The sequence below is a fragment of the Galeopterus variegatus genome, unplaced genomic scaffold (genome assembly GCF_000696425.1).
Source record: "Galeopterus variegatus unplaced genomic scaffold, G_variegatus-3.0.2 Scaffold1200, whole genome shotgun sequence".
Lineage (NCBI taxonomy): Eukaryota > Metazoa > Chordata > Mammalia > Dermoptera > Cynocephalidae > Galeopterus > Galeopterus variegatus.
The window spans coordinates 91,411-113,646 of NW_007727311.1; the positions used below are offsets into that span (position 1 = coordinate 91,411).

At 34.9% G+C, this 22,236-nt stretch overlaps 1 long non-coding RNA gene across 1 annotated transcript in view; it reads right to left on the reverse strand.

Moving 5' to 3' along the window:
- Positions 1–18,973, reverse strand: part of LOC103592689 — a 77,116-nt gene extending 58,143 nt beyond the window's left edge. Inside the window, exon 1 of the long non-coding RNA XR_550677.1 lies at positions 18,776–18,973. This is a non-coding gene — a long non-coding RNA (uncharacterized LOC103592689). The remainder of the gene's footprint in view (positions 1–18,775) is intronic.
- Positions 18,974–22,236: the final 3,263 nt, after the last annotated feature.

The following is a 22,236-nucleotide window of genomic DNA, read 5'->3' on the forward strand; positions in this document are numbered from 1 at the left end:
TTTTTTTTCTTTTATGTATATCTTTATGGGAAAAAGTTTCCTTACCTACTTCTGATTTTTCATGTGCAGTGAGCTCCACTAACATGACATTCCTGGCTCCCTCCTCATTCTGCTCCAGACAGGCATTTAATTGGGATGTTTGGAAGATAAAACTGAGCATGTGAGCCTGCATATCCTCATGTCTTCTTTCTCTCTCCTTCTCTCTTTCCCCCTCTCTCTATCTCTCATTTTCTATGTCCCTTTCTCTCTGAAGAGTGTCCTGCCTGCAGGAGGGTACATACTCTTGGTTGAGTTTGTCCATGCTGTAATTTTTCAGCCCATATGTTTTGAAGGTGTGAGCCACATTCTTCAAAAGAATCAGCTGTAGCTGTAATAGGGGGCATATTCTGTCTCCACCTGCTTTACTTTTCATTATATTTCAGATCGTGAGTAGGGAAGAAGGGTGCTACTTACTGACTGCCTCAAAAAACCCAACAATCTAATGCATTGCTGGAAACAACCAACCAACCATATCCTTGTTTTCTGCATGGGAATAAAGTCTTACCAACATGTTTACCTATATTTTGTACTGTTACTATGACACCTCATTTTCTTTTTTAATTTTGACTCAGAAATACATGTCTAGTAGGGACTAATGTGACACATACTTATTTTTCTCTGTAAGCAACCTAAATCAGTTCCTTCAATTAGTTGTGCTGACATGCCATTTCTCTGAAGTGAAATGATGATCTGTACCTAAATTAGGATAAATCAGATGAATGCNTGCCATTTCTCTGAAGTGAAATGATGATCTGTACCTAAATTAGGATAAATCAGATGAATGCCGATTAAGACTTTTGATAGCAAACGCCTATCTGATACTTTCCTTGGCTCTGTTAGGGAATATAAACTTAACCAAAAACAAAGAAAACAGCTTTCAAACCTTTCTTTTTTTATGTTTTACCATAGACTGTGCCATTTTACAGAACTGACAAATGCTGCCATTACAAAACCTTTTAATTCCTCATTCCTTTTAAATACATCAAGTATCAAGGCAGAGGTTGATGGCTCTGCCCTGGTCCTGCTTTATGAATTCTTTTATTCCTTCCTTGAGTGTTCCCATTAATTCAGAGGTGGTATTTCTCTCCAATGAGAAAAACCATTAAGGCAAACGTAGAATAAAAATCTACCTTCTCATATACTGTCTCGGCAATTGAAAACCCTACACTGCTCTAGCATCTAATGTTGAACCACAAAAGCTATGGCAATTCAGACAAAACTCTTAAAACTGGCTGCATTGGGGACAAAGAGATACAGTAATGAACCAAAAACATAATCTGAGAATATACCGGTGTCACAGTCAACACTTTAGAGGTGGCTCATAAAGACCCATATCGGTACTGAGGGCCTCCTTCGGGAGAATCGGCTGTGTCAGCAGGAAGGGTCGACACCCTCGGGGGGGAGCACCATGGCAGCTGTTATCATAGCTACCGGGAATCCTGCTGAAGTGTCACTTCCACAAAAATGAGATAAGAGCATACGATGCCAGAGGCTGCCTTTCATGGCACTTGAAATCTCTTTAGAGCTGGCATTGCACACCTGAGTCTATATGGCCAAAATAGAAAAGTAGCTATTGTTTCTGAGTGTCTCTCCAGGTTCGTCCAGATCCCAGGTCAGAGCACCCCACGCACAGCCTCTGTTTAGTCCTCACAATGTATTGCTTTGCTATCTCTTGGAAATTTTGTTTTCTTTATAAAAACAATTCCATCCATGCTATCCTGGAAACGATCTTAGCTTAAAATATTTTCAGAAGTTTCATTTGCCACATCTCCTTCCAGGTCCATCCCCAGAGAGAATCAAAACCCATGACATTGATGTGGGCAATTTCTAGAAAGTATGATTCTGTCATCTGGCTCAAATAAATACCCTTGAAGTTGATGGTGGATGACTAAAAGTCAAAGTCCCTTCCCATTTTCCCAGAACATGGAAGGGACGTAGAAAGATGATGATGGTGACACTGATGAACAGGATGGAATTAATATGAGACTTCAATGATTAGAAGAAAGATCTAAGAAACATAGGCCCAAGTTGCAAGGTGACAAGTGGCGAGAATTCACTGGCCAATTGGAAATGGTCAGATGAACAATTCCCTAAAATCCATGAGCTACTGCTGCTATGAGCGTCAAGCCATTCCAGAAATCACAGTTTGGTGAGGATAGTCTGTCTCCATCTGTCTAGCTCCACGAGCATCATGGTATCCTATCACTTCTGCTCTGAAATGATTCTGAGACCACTACATTTTTGGTTCTCAGGTCTGCTGAAAAGGCTGTATTGAAGCCACAAGAGGAGGCCAATCCTCATCCTGAAGATTCTCCAGCAATCACAGGTGGGACTGAATCAACCCAGAACCTGTAGTCAGTGTTTATGCTAATTGTGCTTATGCTGTGCCCATTTAAACTCTAAATGATATCATTGGTTTGACAAAGATAGATCTTGGAAAACAGAGACTGACATAAACACATTTTAAGATTATAGTTGTTGTTTGGGCTGTATCTGAGCTCTTCCAAATGCCTGTAGGTTTATTGGAACGAATATCCTACAGAAGTTACTTGTTTGATCACATAGATGATAACCCTGCTTGGTGATATTTTTCTCCCATGGCATACACATGCTTTAAGAATTGAGGAAAATATGATTTTAACCAACTAACAATGACATCACATTTTTCTAAATTGTCAAAGCAAGCAGTAATTACCTAATCTAATAAAATACCCCTACAAATTACACAAAACAAGAAACATTGATACAGAAATGCTTATTTTTTTCTGAAGATAAACTGATACATTTGATTAATTATGGGATTCTCATTTTCAAACACTTTAGGAATTAATAAAGACATATTATTCCAGTTTTGTACTAAATATAAGTTAGTGTTTATTTTTACAGTTCTAAGACTTTAGAATATTTATTCCTCTGGTCACCATTATAAACATAAATTAAGTTGAAAATTATTGAATGAGAAACATTTTGAAAACATAATTTCTTGAAATTTCTGCCCGTTTTAGATGGTGCAGATACAGAAGCTTGCCATCCTCAAATTTAAGATTTTTACAATCTAATGTTTAGCAGAGAGAGAAGATAGTTTTTTTTAAATGAGCATATATTTTGAATATAAAATAATAGTAATTATCTTGCATACTTTTTAATTTTATTTTGAATCAACTTGATGATGAATACCTTGATTGTGGAGAATAGTTTTTCTCATGTTTTTGATATCCTCCTACCTGTATAGCTTAGTGTTTAGAATAAATAATGCTTAATAAGTAGGTATTGAATTAGGTATTAAAGAAGCCCAGAGATCTCTATCTTTTCACCTTGACAATGGACTATGTATGCACTTTGGTCCTCATCTCCCATTTTGCTGTATACTCCTCAGAGACACAATAGCAGTTTACCTTTACTCTTTATTTGGATAGCAAAAAACCCATAACAACACATGAGTATTTCAGTGAATGACTCAAAAATTCCTTACGAATATAAAGGTTAGAGAGAAAACTAGACGAAAGTTGTGAACAAGTATTTAAATATGTAGTTGTCTAACGAGAGTTTCTCAAAACACTTTTGAAGTGATTATTCAATAACATTTAAAAGACTGATCAGAGTACTTATTTTCCAGGGATAAATAATAGCACCTCTTCAGGATAAGCCAACATGACTTTAGGTGAAAACTTCAAGTCTAACAGAGTTTCTTGGACTTTGGACCAATACTGCAGACAAACTGCCACGATATCTTCCAGCCTTGATCTTTCATGAAAGTTCTACCACAGTGGGCTGACACTGCACATAGAATTTCTTGGAATTTGGAGAAGTACTGCAGACAAACTGCCACAATATCTTCCAGCCTTGATCTTTCATGAAAGTTCTACCACAGTGGGCTGACACTGCACATAGACATACTAGGTACATGTCTTATAGTGGATGCCTTCAAAGACATTTTCAAGTGAATAAAAAATGTGCACAGTAGGAATTCTTTCAGATCTATCTAGCACATAATGAAAAATGCACTGCTATTGTTTATGAAATAAGTGAGTTTATATAGTGAGTTTCACTACCTGACATAAAATCAAGAACTATTTTTTTTTTTTTAGAAAGCTAGGAACTAACAAGCCAATTTTCGGGCAATGACTTACATTTCTCCCCCAAGAGAGAAGTCAATTTGAGTCACAGTTTCACATCTAGAAACATGCAGTTGATTAATGCTTAAGTGTCAAGAGAACAGTTATTGTGAATCCAACCATGTCTGTAACTGAACCAGAATTTAGTTGTTTACGGAAATTTTAGAAAACACAAAGAGAAAAAAATTGTGAAGTGAGAGATTTTTTAAGATTTCTAAGTACAAAATTGTATCCTTGATAGACCCCCATTAACCCTAATCCAAGACTGAGGTTGTCTACAGATTTTCTTTCTTGAAGCATGAGAACATGAGTTATGTTGCGGCCCAATGTCTTCCCCAGAGCTAACATTCAATGAACATTTGAGATAGATTATGAAATGACTACATTGTAACAATCCGATAGAACTGTCTTTAAATTCAATTTTGTCTTTTCGTAGGGATTATTGTTGGCTCCATTAATTTGGATGGAAGCCACTGCAGGCTGAACTTCTGAGTTACCGCGTACTGTTGTGTAGACAAGCTCAGCACATTTACTAAAATGCTGAGATTAGTTATTAAATTTGCAACCATTACTGACATACTTTTTTTTGAGGTGTTACTTCTATTTAGATGGAATAGCAGAATATAACATGTTGAATAAGGAGAGGAGATAGAAACAATTGATGAACCACAGGCGAATATGACTGAGAACAAACCGATATCATAAATTTAACTGGTCTAGAAATAAAAGGTGTATTATTCACACAGGTCAGATTCTATTATGATGACTTTCAGGAGGGTTCAGTATATAAGAATTTTAAATAAATAAGTAAAGTAAATGGGCTTTTCCAAGGTGCTTATATATATACTCTATCTCAATCCTCCGTGTAATGGAACTCATTGGAGACCTGCACATCAAAATATTAATTACCCATGATAATGTGAGATGGGGCCAGTATCCTTTCTAGGATTAATACCACTTTGCATTGGATAAGTGCTTTATTACTTTGATGTTTCCCCCCATCCATTATCACGTTTCCAGATAAAAATGGGAGAAAACTATGGAGCAAGACAATTAGACGCATGAGTGAGGAGTCTATCTGGTCTCTGGGTGCAAATGCTGGTCCTACTCTACAGGCCTTATAGAATTTAAGGTTTATCACTCAGCCACCCTGTTTCTAAGTTTTCGCATTTCCAAAATAGTATAATAATGAGGCTGACCTCATAGAAATTTTGATGAAAATTAGATGTTGATACATAGTAGCACAATTTAGTGGTAGTAAGCCCTTAATATGTCCCTTAGTATTATAAGATATATAGGGTGTGTGTTGTTCTGCCTGTTTACAGATGGGTAAACTAAGCAACAAAGGGGTCTAGTGCTTCTGTAGGAAGTTTGACGTTTCTTATGAAAATGAATTGCTCAGCTTTCTCCTTTAGCAGGACTGCTATCAGAGCTAATGTTTGTAATCAAATGGGCCCACTGAGCTCTTTATATTTCCTTTTAACCAGTCATTTTTAAGAAGAGACCTGAGAAATCAAAAAAATTATACTTTTTACTCTAGATAATTTACTCCATGAATTTTCACTATATGCTTCTCTTCTCAGGCCTCAGTTTCTTTGATTTCTCATAATTTCTAAAGCACTTCTCTGGCAGAAAATAATAGTATTTCACAAACTACATCATTAAACTCTTGAACTCTGAGATTTGACTCTAGTGAATAAACAACGACCTTAAAAAAAAAAACAACACATTTTGATCATAATAATGTCGTTATATTTTATTTATGCATATTAATTAGGCACTGAGATTTCTTATATCGGTTCTACCTTTGTGTTTAACATCCCATTTCAAGAAATGTTGGAAGGAGAATTCAGATTCACAAACTTACCTTTGCATTGACAGTAGTTATAGAATTAAAGTTTTCTCCACCAGTTGAAATGTGATCATTAATAATGTATCATGTATTGATATGTGCATAGGGTAGATGCATCAAAGCCTCACACAACGACAAACAACATCCAAATTTGGTATACGTAAATATTACTGAAAGTCTACCTGATTTTCATTAATTAATTTTACATTTTTAACTAAGAAGCTACTTTCTAGATTCAGTATAATATGTTGTTTCATCTTTTACTTTTCCTTCTTCATTTCCCCGATCTAAAGATTAGGCTTGTTTGACTATTTGATTAAACAGATTTTTTTTTTTTTTTTGAAAAGAAGGATGAAGAAAATCACAGACATTTCTGTCTTTTTATATTACGGATAGAAATTTGATTTTTGTATGATATGGATACCTAAAAGAGTAATTTAATTTGGATCTATTTTTTGATTATAGAATATACTAGAGGCAGAGATAATTTTGGTGGACAAATAGGCTTAAGAAATTTGTTTCTAATTGTCTGCTGTAAGCCAAGATCTGAATAGTTGTTGATTACAGTTTCCTAAGTAAATGAAATCTTTTATAGACTTCAGTAGAAATATATTCTCAATATAGTTACAACTGTTTATACCTCAAGTGCATTTTTTTGTAATGCATTTTATATTTAACTCACTTGATGTGATATTTTCTTCCACGGACTGAGTAACTCCTGTTACTCAGGCTGTACTCTTGATTTTTGGATTTTTAATATTATTCCTATGTCTGACATTTGAAACTGTTTAAGTTCAATTCCTTATATTCATTTCTGATGGCAGTTCAGTGTATGTACGTCACAGTTTAAACCTAAGGCATAATCTGAATTAGCAAGAGAATTTATAACTTATCTTAATTTGGTCATAAGTAAGAAATCTAACTAAGTTTGCATTGATAAAATTCAGGGTAAAAATGTGGGCAGTTCCTCAACAGTCACTCAATGATCAACCTCCCTGAAATAAAAATAGCGGTCGTGTTAATTTAAAGCATAATAAATTTGGTAATGCCTTGAGGGTGTCCATTTTGTGACTCTTAATATTAATGTCTGAATTAGCATTTGGAAAACCCCTACAGTCATATCATGTGTTTTCAGTAATAACAGTTAAGATCTATCCTGCAGTGAGTCCCTTCTTTTGTTGTGTACTACCCAACAGTTCCAGATTATTACAGAGTTTGCAGAAAATGATTGCTACCCAAAAAAGATCTTTACAAATAAGTGACCATGTAGTTTTCTCGGCTTTGCTTACCAGTAAAATGCATTATCAGAATTATCTAAGTCCCCTTAAACTATGTAATTTTAAATAAGGTACTTTATGCAGGAAATCAGCAGATTCAGATGAAGAATGGAATAGGATGGACCGTTTGGCCCATAGAGATTATTTTGAGAGTTCAGAATCCATCAATTGTTAATGGTCTCATTTTTAGTTAATCATGCAGAGATACGTCTGAGGACCTTGGAGATTCACTAACCCTACTTCCTTGATTTGCTGATAGGGAAATTGAGGTCTAAAGACAGTCACCCAACTATATAGTATCTTCTCATTTCTTACCCAGTGCTTTTCTTATTTGCTGTGTGACTATAATGAGAAATACACACAGCAGTTCTGAAAGGTAGTTAATGAATTGGCCAGAGTTTTGGAGAAATAATAATAAAAAAGGCTCAAATGAGTGACACTGACTGTGTAATTACATGAAGGGAAAGAATATTGGTAGTTTGAAGGCTAATGAAGTTGATAAATGACAGAGAAAAAGAAAAGAAAGAAAAAGTTAAATAAATGTTTGGTGAATATATTTGCAGTTCTTTTGGCCAAATTATAAGAAGAGAACCTTTAAATACCAGCTTTCCATACTCTTGAATTTATTTTATAGTAAAAATGTGATGGCTTTGAATCAATGATTTAGTTTGCAAAACTTACAGAAGAAATAATTTTAAGTATATTGTACAGCAATAAGTTGTTTTTAAAAAATAGTATAGTTGAAATCATTATACCAGGTTGTTTTTAATGTATATTTATTTGAAAATTTCAGAGTCACATTTATTGAGGGCTTTGATATACTCTCGTTTGAACCTGAAAAAAAAACACAGTCTTTCATGCTCAATGTCTTAATCTTCAGACAATGTTAGCCCAAACATTGCCTGGAGTAAACACTTACTAGTGGATACTAATTGTTCAATCTAGAAATAACATGTAGTTCATAAATGCAAGTTCAAGATAGTTGAGGTGGATAGCAATCTCAAGTATCTAACCCAGGTTCTTTAGCTGCATCTTTTCCCTTTAGGCATCAAGATCTTGACTTAAGTTTTAAATTGATTATAGGTATCTCTTAATATACTGCTACTTAAGTAATTTAATTAGTAAGGGAACTATAAGGGGAAAAATACACTTAAACCCACCTTTATGTACTGCTGAAGATTTCTCTCTGTGTTTTATGTTTAAGATAACACATGACAGTAAAGGTGCTAATGCAGATTTCTACTCTGATGCTCTGGCAGAGACAGAAGCATTAAGAGGTCTACGTGGCAATGCATCAGCACACAGTTTATGCAAATCTGTAGTAATACTGTATTCAAATAAGGATCTTGGTTGCAGTACAGTTTTTCAGAAATGCATCCAAATGAAGGGGGGGAAAAAACAATCCTAATGCCAGTGCTCATTTCTTTAACTACCATATTGCTGATTTTTTTTTTTTTTTGAGTGAACCAACGTAAAGGCAATTTTTGTGGTTCCTTAGGATATTTTCAATCCTAATGCCAATGCTCATTTCTTTAACTACCATATTGCTGATTTTTTTTTTTTTTTTGAGTGAACCAACGTAAAGGCAATTTTTGTGGTTCCTTAGGATATTTTAAAATAAGCATCCTTACAATACACTGTGACAGTTTGGAATATAAAAAATTAATATCCATATATAAGCTAACTATAATGCATGCTCACTTATGAAAAGAATAAAATGGAAGAAACAGAGATAACGTTAAAGTATAACATTTTAATCATTTTACCGATCTCTTCTGTAATATGAGAATAGTTAAAATTAAAAACCTCAATTCTAAAGAATGTGAATAAAAACAAAGCAAAAGGCATATTTTCTCAATTTCTGCAACCATGGAAGTTAGTTAAGGCAGGAAGAAAATCTTTTAACTTAACTCTTTATATTTAATCAACATGATGGTTTTTAAACTAAAAATGCATAAGTAAATATGGTTTCCAACGAATATGTTCCTTTTTAAAAAATACCAATAATTGTAAGATAAATCTAAAAACATCTATTCATATTTGATACTTCATTCTTTTCTTACTGTTTTTGATAAATAAGTGATTAAAGTGTAAAAATGGAACTACAAAATATGACCTACCGACTTTAAGAGAGTGATTACTTCTGCAGCCCGAGGTAAATCAGGATGTGGAATGAAAATTGGGGTCTTCAACTGTATATAAATAGTTTTTTTTCATGGTTTGGAGTAAATAGAACAAAATATTAAAAATTGTAAATCTTGGTGGTGAAAACATCAGCATGTATATATTTTATTGCTTTTACTTTTCTGTGAAGTTTAAAACATTTCAAAACTAAAAATGAAGTTTTTTTTTATTTTTGTAATTCTAGCCAGAAGAAATGTGTATATATTACTCCTTGAGAAAATTTTAAAACCTTTCTTTTCCTTGTTAGTGATTTCATTTTCTTCAGAATTCCAAAACCTGTATTTAATGTGAGTGAATTTATGTAACTTAGAGAACTGTCTGCTAAACAAAAGTCATCAGAAAAATAAAATAAAACTTTAAATCTTTTTAATATAGTCCAATACTTGCATAGCTTTATTTCCCTCTTTTATGTCTTATATAGTTAATTTTGAGTCACTTTATGTGTTTCATGGATGTTATCTAACATGAGATTTCAGAGGCATAAACATGGCTGTCTTATTAAAAATATCTATTAAGCAATATGTATAAATGGATTTTTGTTTATCAAACAATGTAAGTACATAAACATACTTAATAGAATGTCGTAGTAAAAAAGTTTTGCTGAAAATACTAGAGTATTTTGTATTTTTTCCTCTCAGTTAATACAGTTTTCAAAAGTAAAATTAATTCTTATACAAAATATAAGCCTGGAACATAAGAGCTTCAGGTGTTACTAAGAGTGTATGTGTGAAAATTTAAATAATTACATAAAGTTTTCCATGACAACTTCAAAGAGAATTAGTTTAGATAGAAATCACTGTTTTAGATATATTCTTATAAACATTTATTATAACAACAAATATACCAATTTGCTTTAAATATAAATTGCACTTGAATAGCTTTAGTTATATCTTGAAGAAGAGCTATGTTCAATGCTCATTAATTACGAAAGGAAGGGGATGTAAATTAACAGAGATTTTAACGTTTTTTTTAATGTGGTCATCATAACTGCTGGATTATTTTTTATGCTCAACATATTCCCTTCATCCACAGATTGAAGCTTGCACATAGAGTCCAGTAATGGTAAAGCACTTGCAAAAATGTTACACCTGGAACAGGGAGGAGTATGGAGGGCAAAGGTCAAAACCAGGCTTTAATAAGCATTGACTCAACAGACTTCAGACTCAGTGAAAAGTCCAGACGACCCCTGCAGCGTCATCTTACAGCTCCGATTTTCCTCTTTTCAACATGTAGTATAATCCATAAATACAACCAAATCACTAGCAGATTAGTCTCTGGTTTGGTTTTTATCTTCCAGGGTCCCACCCGCCCCCCCTTCACAGAGATTTAAGAAATTAACCCCTGTCTGTCCTCAGACTAACTAAAGAATGAATTTCTTCATAGTCACCGTTGTCAGCTTAAATTGTTAACTCTTTTCAGGGCAAAAGGCACCTTGTAAAGTGACTCATAATCAGAGTAGTGGCTGTCTGTATTATTTTCTCCCAATATATTGTGAATAATATCCTGGTATATGACTGATAGCCACAAGGCAATCAAACAATTATACGAATCAGTGCAATATGTCTCTTTCATGAATGTTTCTAAGGTTATAAATTTATATTAATGCTTAAAACCTTAAAAGGAATTTTTGGTTTTATTTTTGGGTTTTTTTTTCTGGTTTCTCATCACACAGAGGTTACACTTACATGTGGGATTCTAGATAATTCATATGTATGATGAAAATGTCTATAACTAATTTTTGACTTATTCTCCTAATTTCAGATTATCTGATACAGTTTATACTTTCATGTCCTTATTGACATAATCTCCACTTTTCATACTTGCGTTTTTTTACATGTGGTATTCTAGATAATTCATATGTATGATGAAAATGTCTATAACTAATTTTTGACTTATTCTCCTAATTTCAGATTATGTGATACAGTTTATACTTTCATGTCCTTATTGACATAATCTCCACTTTTCATACTTGCGTTTTGTTTCTCCAGTCTAACGTGTACTAAAAGAGAAGTTAGTCCCTTTAAGTTAAAACACTAATTTCCCTGCAGGAAATAAACCAAATCAAGTATGAACCACAAGAACGAATTGAGAGTCCACCTCAAGTGCGTTAGTTGGGAGAAGACTTCCCTCTGACGTGGGCAGACTTCATGAGCCAGAAGTGAGAGCTGACCAGTCCAATACAGTGTAATTGTACTATTCTGTTTACAACACTGCAGATTTTCAGAATGCCGAAGACATCTGCTCTGTCCCTACCTTATCCTTCTGATGGCACATCTACCCTGTTAACCTCGCTTATATTTTAACCAGTTAAAAATATAAAGTTTAAAAAACAAAACAAAACAAAAAAACAGGTCTGCTTGTGAACCATAAGCCACACAATTACGGGTGAGGCAAAGTCCTAACTAAGCAGAACTGGCTGAGAACACAGCAGCCTGGGTGGGCAGTATCAACTGTGCAGAAGTGTGCTATCATCTGGGGAAGGGTCCTTCACAGGGAGCATGAGACGACAGATAGAAATGGTGTCCTGGGAGAGTTAAAGGAGGCCTGGATTTCCCAAGGATCGCTGTCGCTGACTGATCATCACAGTCTTAGAGAACAGGAAAGGGGATATGGCCAGGGCAGACATTTTGCACAGCTGCAAAGCTTCCATAACTGATCATAATTTCTCTTGGGCTGTTCACCTGTAGAATCAGGATCCACGAAGGCGAATAGAGTAGTGAACCTCAACCATGACCCCACACAAACGAAAATACCAAAACTCACTTCGAAGATAAATAAAAAGTTTGTTATTTTGTTTAATATTTGTGATGATCTGTGATCCTGCAGAATCAAGACCTGCTTATTTTTCCAGAGTAACACAGAAAAGGAGAAAATGGGAGCAGCTCAGAGTTCTATTCCTTATTTAAACCTATCTGTTTAGAACATCTGAGCGTCAACCATCTAAAATCACAACACCGATGTAATTTTGATAATTTTTCCCAAGATCGCATTATCCATCACCTCATACATACAGGATTAGATTCATTACTGATTAAAATCTGTTGTTTTGAAAGTAAAACTAAGCTAGAAATATGTATAATTGAATACCTTACATTTTATATTATGCTTGGGTTTTTTGTACCTACTTTGTTTGATTTCTTACGTTTCTAAATATATTTTATTCATTTGCGGTAGGAAAACAACAATTGGCTAAATCACTGCCATATATTTATTTTTTAATTTATTTTTATAATTTATAAATCAGTGGGAAAATCATCAAATACGAAAAGTACTAATCAATATAGATATTTAAAGGCATAGTTTGATAGCACAAATTGACTCAGGAAAATATATATAAGATGATCTCAGAAATTTAAATTTTACAAGGTTCATAAAGAATTGATTTAATATGTCAGTCACTTAAAATATGCCTTCATAGTTGTGAATACCATGAGCAACCACAGTTCAATTTTTGTGTAATTTTGATGCAAATAAATTCTAATTGATCTTGTCATGTATAGGACTTGCATTTTTTTAAATAATTGCACTAGTGTGGCATCTGAGAAGGCATCACATTTTTAACAACTAATAGATTTGCTTGAGATTACCTGAAGAAGAATGAGCAAAGAATACCAAATCAGACATAGTGTTGCTGAGGCCACTTCAGTATTTTTCAATGACACTGGTAATTAATTTGGAGTTTCTCTTATCTTTATTACGTATTTTCAAAACATGCATCTTTGGTTCATGTTTTTTTCCATCTTTATTAGCCAAACTATGTCTGCATCAGGATAACTAGTTTTTATCTAACACTTTCACCACTCTAAAATTAAATTTTTAAAAGGAAAACATCTTTGACTCTGCAGGAATAAAGAAATCATAAAGATAATTATTTGAGTCAAGAATTTGTTAAAAAGAAAAGAAAAAACTGGAAACTTAGATGCTTACTTTTAAAGTATACATATTTCCCTGAGCTATTTGTATTTGGAGATCACCTTCTATTCTTGATTTTTTTTAAGTCCAAATCAAATCTAACAAAAAAAAATTTTCTTTATAAAATGATGATACAAATAATGAATGAAAAAATTTAGATAGTGAATATTTTCATGGTAAAGCTAAAAAGCATACACGTCTTCCAATAATGATGATTTATTTAGGTGACAAGAAAAATAACTTCAGCATCAACATTCTTTCATCTTAATCCAACCATTATAACAATATTTTAATGTATTTTTTTAGCAAATAAATTGCTTACCAGTTAGTTGAGGCTGTGTAAGTGAATAACTATTTTTTATTACTTGTAATGAAATGACAGAAAGAGCCAACTCAAATAATTTTCACTGAGGACTAATATTGCAACTATAATAATATGAATAAAAATTAAATGTTTCAATTAGTTTAGATTGGCTAGTAAAGGCCAAACACAAAGACAAAACTGAGGCAGTGAGCCTCACAATGCCTCTACTCATTTCTCTACTGGCCCTTCCTCTGCACATGGTCAATTAGAATTGAAAATCCTGTGCTGATTTCATTCGCTGGAATTTTTAAGCAGGTCAGGAAGAAAGATGTTATTGAAAGGAAAAGTCTCATCTAAATAAGAAAGGAGCACGTGGCCATCTGGTCTTAGCTATACATATAAAAAGTTATTTCAGCTGAACTGCAGGCTTAAAGTTTAAAAAAGATGTGCCAAAAATCAACCCCAAATCTGTTTACGGTAAAATATCCCAAAAGGTTTCTTTTTAACCCTCCAAATATGCAATACACAGTTCATTTCCTATCTGTGATTCATGAGCCCATTTGACCCCAGCGCCTCACTGAGCTTGACTGAGTTTCAGGCAGTGGAACATTCAATCACTTTTAGAACACTTATCCTGCATGCGGGTATCAACAGGACTGTGAATCTACTGAAAATTGTGAAAATAACTTTGATAGTTTTTACTCAAATTAATTTCGAGTGTTGTCTGCATGGAGGCTTGGGGGAATAAAATTTGAGGCATAAAGAAGCCAAACGAGTTTCCTTTCTTTTCTCATCGCAGTTTGAGGTTCTTGGGCACTCTCTGCACACTGTATTCAGACATCTACTCACAATAATTTTAGACCCTGCGCCTAAAGGCTAAGTTTTAAAAAAAACAATCTCTCTTTTTTTAAAGAGAAATTATGAGTGTTGAGTCTTTTAGAAATCAGCTTAATGATGGTATGAAACAGAGGTGGGTTTTTTTAAAATATAAAATTATATACTGTTTCCCAAATTAAATCATAACTTTTGATAAGATTAAAATATTTCTTGATATGAGGCATCTGAAATAATTATATCAATGCATTAATTTATCCAGTATCTGAGCATGCTCTTCTACTAGTACAGAAATAGCTAGTTGAAACCGCCATCCAAATTTTATTGTATTAAAATATGTTAATATTCTAGAACATTTTAAAACCTCTTGTTATAATATAACACTGCAATTATTTTGCATCATAAGACTATATGCACGTGTATTACATATATACATTAAATATACTACATGCATGTACAAGGCATATATGATCATAACATTAACATATGTTAAACAAGAGTATGGGTTTTAGCTGTCTTCAGATAAATGATCAGATTAAGAATATTCTTATATATAAAACACAAGAATCTTGATACTGTATTTCCCTGACTTAAGATATCCATTGGTTGTTTTTGTATATCTAATTGTTTGTTCTGCCATTTCAAATAAATCATTGCCATTGTGTAAGAAGAATAAACTGTACTGTAGTAAATAGTTCTTTCTCTGTAATGCTGTGAAAAACCATTTGTTCTTGAATTGGCCTTACGTAGTTCAACTATTTCAATCAAGTCCATTATCTTCTTGTCTTTGAAAGATGCCTTCTTAGTAACCTGTGTCCCCAGTGGGCAACGTCATATATTGTTTTTAGAAAGTAGGTGAAATTTAAATCCAATTATTTGTTCATTTTTAATCTTTGAAAAGCAATTATATAATTCGCTATCAGTCAAGAACTCCACTATATTTTCGCAGAACTGTTTTTTATAAAAATTATAGAGCCCGGCTAAAGAATTTCTCAAAAAAGTTATTTATTAGTTCACGTGGAGTCTTATCCCATTGAATATCACCCAACTTGCGTAGCTTGTTTTTCCTAAGTACAAAATGTATCAATTCTATAAACTATATCTTTTTCTTAACAATAAAAACATGAAAGCAAAAAAACCCCCAATTTTTTTCACTTGTTTTAAAACAATCACATAATACATTGGCAAAATGAATCTCATTAATTTTTGTGTTGACATATAAATAGTGTTGTTCATACGCATATGCTTTGAAAACCCTTTCAAAATCCTTTTTTGGGTATGCAAGAATAAAAAGTATTAACAGCAAATTCCAAAATTTTAAAAATTATGTATCAAACACTTGGTATATAACAACTGGTAAGTACACCAGTCATCCTATATTAATACAGATTAATTTAAGATACATACCAAAACTTGGTACTTCAGTGCAGTATTTATACATAGTTGTTCTGTATTTACATCTCTAATCTGGCAATGTGTTTTGGTGAAAGTATGAAACTTTGTTTTATTTGATTTCAGTAAAATAAAATAATGTACTTTAATGTGTACATTAAATAAATCTGAACATTTGTTTGGCGAGTGACTGTTTAATGTAAGACCCATAAAATAGACTTGAAAATAAATACAAACACTACACAGTGCACAAAAAAAAGGTAATCTGACTATCATCTAATCCAGAGATATACCCCTTTGCACATGAAATGAACACTATTTCTAAATCATTTGTATAAGATTATTCTTTCTTTAAGAAATATTAAAAGAAAAAATGATTTAATGGTTACCAAGTCATAATAAGTATTAGTATAGTAGTAGCATTTACATCCAAATTATCTCAGAATGTTCACCGTTTCCATATCCTACTCCTATCATTGAAATTCAGCCACCTCTGAAATGTTCCACCAGCCTGCTAACAAGCCTTCCCGGAACCGGGAAACTCTGCCTGACTACATACATCTTGATAAACATGCCCACACTGCCCCAGAAACACATCTTCGAGAGGGAGATAGTGACAAATAAAACCGTGCTCGCGTGTGGGTGTCGGTTAACCCCGCAAACACGTGAACTTCCTATGGGCACACACCCAGCAGACATTGGCAATTAGGTGACTGCAAATGTTGCCCACAAAGGCGAAATTTTATACGTAATGACATCACCAGCTAACCTGGGTTTCTCTGTGATATAATGATATAATGGCCTGGCTGAGTGCGTGGAGAGAGAGGGGGGAAGAGAGAGAGAGAGAGAGAGAGAGAGAGAGAGAGAGAGAGAGAGAGAGAGAGAGAGATGCTTAAAGAACAGCATCATCATCGGGCATGGTATAGAATCTTCTGCCAGGTTTGCAAAAACCTTTCCAGAGACCTTTGACTTTTCCCAGATTTCATACAGCTCAAGTTCATTCAACAACGCATTCCCTGAGCCAGCAAATTATGTTTTGTTTAGTTAGCACACTGTTAATCCTAAAATATCCTGACAGGGTCTGTTCAGATGAGATTTCTACCCCAGATGAGGCATGTGCATCTGTGTAATACGGTGCAGGAGTTGCAAAGTCCCTGGAGACATGCCTTTGAACAGAGAAGACGTCTTGGTGCTAAAGGTAACGAAAGGGTTAAGAATCGAGGCTGTCTAGGGTAAGAGAAAGGGGATATTGTTGTCTTTAATCTTTCCGCAGTATGTGTAAGACTTCCATCCCGGATCTGCACATAGCAGTGCAATAGGCTCGGCATGCATTGCGTGCAAGCTCCTTGATTGTAGAAGGGGGAAAAAAACCTGGCTGGAGTCCAGACAGGCTGGAGCTCTGTTGATCATTATGTCTAGCCTTCAGGTGTCTCAGCACACAGTGGGCGGCGGTGGGGGAGGTGGAGATAACAGGAGAGCAGACAAAGAAAAAAAAAAATGGTGTATTTTTAAAAGATTATACAAAAATTTGTATCTAAGCCCTCCTTGAAAAATGAATCCTAACGTCTTGGACTTTTATAATTAGAACACGAGCTCTGCCCTGGCAGCTCTGTTTAAGCCATAATTAGTTATGTCTGGAGTCTTTGAATAATTCCTTTCAATAATTGATGGAGTTAATATTCTCTTTTAAAAATAAGGAGGGCGATGTTTTCTGACCAACTCTCTGTTTGTGGGAGCCTTTGTCGTTCGAAATCTTCATCAGTCATAATCACATTGATTTGATTTGCCTTTTAATTCTTATGAGACAGCGTATAACTTTTTAAGGATTTGGATGATTCTAGAAGTGAAAGCATAACGCTTTGCTAGATTACCCTAACTGAATACAAAAAGAAAGCAGTATTACAGGAACGTTCTTCCCCATTTGTTTCCAATTATTTCATAAATTAAAAAAAAAAAAACTGCTTTGTATGTTGCTTCTGTTTGAAACTCCATCAAAAAAATCTTACTATGAATGTAAGTAACTTAGATGCTAACCATATCTTTTGCATGCTAGCAAGGAGAAAATCCAAATTATTTTATTCCTCAAGCATTCTTCTATAAAGAAGCTTCTGCATGTTTCCTCCCCACCCCCACATCCTCACTCCACCCTATTAGGAATTAAAAAAAAAAAAATCTTTATACATGGAAGGCTGGATCCTAAGACAGAAAGCTGTCTTTTCCTTCTGTCTGTCTTTACACTGGCCACTTTCAGTCGCCCTTACTGCTGGGACTTTAATTTCACATTTGGTGGACTGAAACACTGAAATCAGTTTAGTCTCTATCATTATTAGAAAATTAAAAGTAGTGGTTAAAAAATAAATAAAAAGAAAGCCCTGGCCTTAAGCCATTGTTCAGAATTTAAGAGCTATTTGCCCCCAAGTGTCTTAGCAGTCTTTCATAGCTAATTATAATAACTGTCAGATGTCTGGAGAGTCTAGGGTGCCCTTGTCAGTGGAGTCAGCAAAGTTTGTCTTTTATTTTTCTTGGGGACAGATCAAATCTGATTAGACATCAAGAGCGAAAAGAAGTGAACTAAGTACATGTGTGTGCCTTCGTTTTTCTTACGAACAAAGCAGCATACTGGAGCAATGTTCCGGTGTGCAGCCTCCTGCAGCTACTCTTTGGAATTCCTGACTTTTATTTTTAATTTTTTATCTTTCACAGAATAAAGCACGCAACAATTGTCCATGGAGCATTTCCTTCCAGTTGAATACCCTTCAACACACACATAAAAGAGTACCCTAAAAAAAATCTTCAAAAATATTTGATGCTTATGACATACAACTATTTTAATCAGTACACTTGATGGAAAGAAATATATACTTACAATTTCGAAATGGTTATTTGCCGTAGTTCCTGGTCTCCAGAGGTAGAGCAGAGGCTTCTGCCAGACTGTCCTTGATGCAGGTGCAGAATTCCTGTTTTCATGCTGGAAAAAGGTCGAAAAGTGCTTCATAAAGTCACTCGGAACTCAGCCACTTGTGCTCAGGCATCCCTGCTCCTGTGGCAGCTGTACTATCTGCAGTTCTGAATTGAACTAAATTACAGCCCATGTGAAAGACAGGGGCAGCAGTCACGTGAGAGACACACGGCTATCCGATTGGCCACAAAGACATGGCTTAGGCATTCTGCCTGTTCCACCATTGGGGAATAGTTAAAACTGAAAGCATCTAGATCCTCCTCTTGAGCTTATTTGTCCTTTATGTGTAGAAGAATGACTGTAGGATTTTACAGTGACAGAATTAGTTAAGAAAGGGACTGAAGTCATCCTTCACAGAGACTGGTGGGAGGAAACTGGAAGCTCAGCTTTTTCAAGATTTTCTTCCGTTTTTATCCCCTGGCCCTGCAGATTTGTCTGTGATTTGCCCGTTGGCTTGTCAGAAAAATGTTTCTCTTTTTTTCTTCAGTTAACTGTGGAGGTGATGGAAAGTAAATTATCATCACATTCCTTTGTGGCACTCAGTCATATTTTGAAGGACAAAACCAATTTTTTTTTCAATGATGAGTTTTCAATTTTATTTTGGTATTTAAAGAGGCTTTATTGCATTCTATGGTAACAAACTAATTTGTTCATTAGTGACACCAGAAACAGAATGAACTATTTAAAGTAGTTAATACATTTTGGAGAAAGCAGAGGAAAACGTAATTCTGGAAAATATTAAAAAACAACAATATATCAAATAAACCAAGGAAGGGGCTTCGACTAGGTGGGTATAGAGAGGAAATAAAATTTTTCCACTCAAAGCCGTTCTTTAGTTCACTTCTTTTGCTCATGCAGAATGTCCATAAAACTGCCAGACAGAAGGTATTTTTTAGTTATTCCAGGACTATTTAACTCACCTAATCCTTTAAGAAACCTCTGGTGCATTTGTAACGATTTATAGGTGTGTGTTACCCTTGATATCATCAAATCCCACATTCCTAATATTAGAGGTGAGGAAGGTGGGCTTTGACAAATAATGACTGTTCATAACCCTGATCAAGGGTTATGCAAAATAAATTAAGAAACATCGAAATGAACAGTAGTTTGCTTTCTTACATAGCTACTAAAAGGCAGTCACTCTTTTAATTTCATTATTGTAACAACACATAGAGTCAGTTTTATTACTTTCATTTCTCAGTAGCAAAACAGACTCAGATGTTTTGCTACCACAGTAGTGCTTGGATTTGTGTGATTGATTTCATGCTTGCTTTTTCAGCTAGGTATGTTGTATGTTGCCTTCCCCCAAAATAATTGTTATCACTTATAGGTACCTTCCATCTGTAGGGTGGGTAATGTGCAAATCACTTCATACCTTCTCATTCAATCCTCACAATTATGAATGAGTTAGTTATTCTTTTATCCCCATTTCATAGATGGGAAAATGAGGCTCATATTACTCAGTGTCAAGTAGTTGGTGGTTGGTGCCATGTGACTCAAACCACCTGCCACCCATTTTATATATGATATGGATTCTTATCATGGTGTTCAATAAGTTTGGTTGGTTGGTTTCATTTGTTTTCTTTCTGGTACAACATGTTTGAATATCTTGCCATACATATAGAATATGCACTGTGGTCATATAAGTGTGTTTGGTTCAGACCCAAATCATACCAGAAAGTGACTGATATAGGACTGGAAACAGGCATTAGAGGGACCATCAGAGAACCATATCTACCTTTGGGCCCCCCAAGAGGCCTTGCACAGGGTCTTGCAACCATAGGAGCTTCTAGGAAACACTTCAGAACTTCAGTTTGGGCTCTACAGAGTCCTACTCTTGGTTGAAAGCCTGAAAGCTGTTAGATAGTAGGATAAGACAAGTTCTGGGACATTTAAAAAATGGTATGAAAAATTCTGTCTCAGTCAGGAAAATACTAAGAGCCCCCAGGGAGTTTCTTAAATTATGCTTCTCCTGCAGCCTAAGTCATACAAACTAAAGAAAACTTCCATTGCCTCCCCCACCTTCATGCAGTGTTTGCAGACTGGAGGTGTTGGCTGAAGGGAGTATGGCTGCGTCTTACTCAGAGTACGATGTGGCTAGGAGAGGTGAAGCAAGTCCTAGGTGGAATTAGAAGATACTCTTTAGTTTTCTCTTTTACCGAACAACTATTTTTCTTTCCATAAATGTTGCTTAGTTTCCTAAATTATTCAGTCACCTCATGCTGTCCAGAAAGCTTCTAGGTCTGCCCTGTCGTGCAGCACATGTGTGATCGTATTATGTTGTCCTTATTTACATCAAATAAGCTTCTCTACTATATTGTCAACATTTTAAGAACTGGGCCATATCTCATTATTTTCTTAAAATCCTTCATCATGCCTATCATAGTAGAAATGAGATAAATATTTGATTATTCCTTCTTTTGTCTTGCAGTGACCTATTCACCAGTATCTGTCAGATCAGAAATTAATCTGGGGAGATAGTGCTAATGGATTAAAAAAATAATGTTTTAAAATAAAGTCTAAATAAATGAATTAGATACTGAAAACAAATAGGGAAATTATTGTGAGACCACACGCTCTCCCCAATATTGATCTAAATTAATCACATGCAATGCTTACACTGACTAAACTGACAGTCACAGTATGAGCATCCGTTGACCTGAGTCCTCTCTGCTGACATCCCCCAGCTTCTTCGGTCCATCTCATTCACTGCAGACCAGGCATCTGCTTCTCAGACGTCCTCTTCTCCTCTAGTCCTCCCATCACCCTGCTTCAGTTCAGGGATCACAAGGGCAATCCGTTCAACACTCTAATATCTCAGCTCATTGACCTCCATTCCATCCATGTGTACCTCCACATTCCCGCTCACCAATTCCCATACCGTAGAGCTTGGGAAATTGTATTTGTGATATTGTAAAACCCAGCCACCTCCTATCGTCTCTGACTAGCATCTTCAGTCCTTCCAACTCTATCACTGCTCTCACTTTTCGGCATCTTTGACACCTCCAATCATTTGGTTTCCTGATTTTCTCCTTATATATTGTTCATTCTTTCTTGTTTTCTTCCCTTTTCTTTCATACTTCATTCCCTATTATAGTCTGTGGTTCAATAAGCCTACTAGTCCAAACCCACTTTTGGGTAAATCCAACCGATAATCTCGGGCTATTCTTTGCTTTCTAAGGGCTGCTGGATAAAATTCTCACAAGCCTGTGAAGGATGTTACTAGAACTGACGGTCTCTAAGTTTGGCTAGTGACTCAGTGATGTGTCGGAAACCCATGTCTCTCCATCCGAGTCTTTCTACACAATGCTGCCCAATCTTTTTTCCTTTCTCTCCCCCCTTGCTCTCCTTAGATTGCATTTCCTTCT